At 63.4% G+C, this 1,896-nt stretch overlaps 1 protein-coding gene across 12 annotated transcripts in view; it reads right to left on the minus strand.

Annotated features, from left to right (window-relative positions):
• LOC113209115 (talin-1) overlaps nt 1–1,896 on the minus strand; it is a 45,944-nt gene that overhangs the window by 28,760 nt on the left and 15,288 nt on the right. The window contains exon 1 of one of the 12 annotated variants that reach the window (XM_052269023.1): nt 1,223–1,386. The exons of 10 other annotated variants lie outside the window; for them this stretch is intronic. The gene's annotated coding sequence lies outside the window, so the exon portion shown is untranslated. Of the gene's footprint in view, nt 1–1,222; nt 1,387–1,896 lie in introns of those variants that run through there. One more of the 12 variants, XM_052269019.1, reaches the window with a different exon arrangement.

A 1,896-nucleotide genomic window follows, 5' to 3' on the forward strand; every position in this document is an offset into this window, starting at 1 on the left:
CGATAGGGCCGGGCCGGGGGCCTGTGCCGCTCGCAGCAGGACGGCGCCGCTCCGCGCCAAAGCGCTCGACCCCTTTACCCTCTCGCCCCGCGCTCGCTCGCGCCTCGGCTCCCGGAGGAGCGGGGCGACCGGAAGCCGGAAGCACGCCAAGCACCGGAAAATAGAGACGAGAGGCGCCGCGGCGGCCCGGGAGCCGGCGCTCCGGACCGGGCCGCCGAAGGCGAGCAGAGGAGCCACCGCCCCCGGGCTGGCTCAGAGCGCGAGGTAACTCGGCGTAGATAACTGTTACACAAGACTTATGCAGTTACTACGGCAGTTACGTTATCGTATCGCCTCTCCGCCCATAACATCCATTATTGGAGAGCGCAAGAGGCGAAGTGAGCGAGAGAGGGGTGGGGTGGGGGAGACAGGGAGGGAGAGGAGAGGCAGGGGAGAGCCGCGGGGTATAGGTCCGCGAAACGGACCAATCGGAAACTGACACAGGCAAAGAGACACAAATAATATGCCCACCTGATGGCCGTGGCGCGGGGCGGAGCCAAGGGAAGGACCAACGCACAAAAAACACACTTAAAAAAAAAAAAAAAAGTACGCGGCAGAGCGACAATTTACGACACGTGTGTTATCGACACAGCAACGGTGGCGAGGGCCAGTCCAGCAAAGAGAGACCAAAAGAGGGGGAGGGACAGAGAGAGAGTGTGTGGAATAGGGTGAGAGGAGACGGTGAGGGGCTGAACGGCCGAAACCAAGAGGGACTTGGGCTTGGCAGCAGGCGGCGAACGTCCAGCCACGCTCGCCGCCGCCCCCCTCGAGGATTGCCGAGCCGCGCAAAGGGGTTCTCCAGCGTGATGAGGCTGCTGGAGACTGGAGAGCAAAAGCTCCAGCGCCTGGAGAAAAGTGGCGCAGGAACGGGGTAAAGAAAGGCCCATGGCCCGGCGGCTGCATAGAAGTGCGGGGGAACCGAGGGGGAAAAATTGTAACGGCGTAAAAAAAAGAGGTGCGGAGAACACACAGGGGTTGGAGAACTGTAGCCTACGATGCAGTGGGTACCGAGGAAAGACTTAAATCTTTAAATACTAGTCAAAGATGAACCAAAACTAGAACCGCACCGGGTTTTAAAAAAGAGAAAAACTAACACACATGTAAAATAGACGGTGATAAGATCCGGGACGGAACAAATCGTCTAGAACAGTAAATACAGTGCACACTACGGTCGCTCTCTTACATGGCGGTGGGTGCTGGCACGAGTCCGACGGGGTCCCTGCCGGCCGGGCGGCCGGAGCGCCGACTGGGGTGACTGCTACTCTGACAGGCCCTGCCAGGCTCTGCCGGCACAGGGGCGGCGCTGCGCTGCGCTGGTGGTGGTGTCCCTCCTCCTCCACCCTGTCGCGGGCGAGGCTCAGGGGCGACTGAACCAGCCAGCATCACCCCGCGGCCCAGGCAGGCCGCCCCGTCCGGGCCGGGCGCGGCGGGGGTGGAAGGGACGAGGGCGAGGGTGCGCCTGCGCGGACATCCCCTGCAAGCACCCTCGGGCCCGGCCCTGGGCCCGGCCGCGCGCGAGGCGAGGCGAGCACCCTCCCCCGCAAGCCATCAACGCCTCGACCACCCTCCCCTCGCGCGGCCCGCCCCCACCACCGGCATCCCTTCCTCCCTCCACACAATCCTCCCTCTCTCTCGCTCCGTGTCTCTCCTGCTCTCTCTTTGTCGGGTTCTCTATCTCTCTCTCTCTTCGTCGCTCGCACACTCACCCCCTCTCTCTCTCACTCGCTCACCCCATCCTCCGAGGGTGCGCTTTAGGTCCGGGCCGTACAGGTCCGCCGCACCCCCTCCCTCCTCCCCTCTCCGCTTCCTCTATTTGTCTCCTACTGTCGAGCAGCCCCACCCTCAGCCGCCCCCGCC

This window comes from Frankliniella occidentalis, unplaced genomic scaffold, assembly GCF_000697945.3.
Source record: "Frankliniella occidentalis isolate FOCC.00 unplaced genomic scaffold, Focc_3.1 Scaffold80, whole genome shotgun sequence".
NCBI lineage: Eukaryota > Metazoa > Arthropoda > Insecta > Thysanoptera > Thripidae > Frankliniella > Frankliniella occidentalis.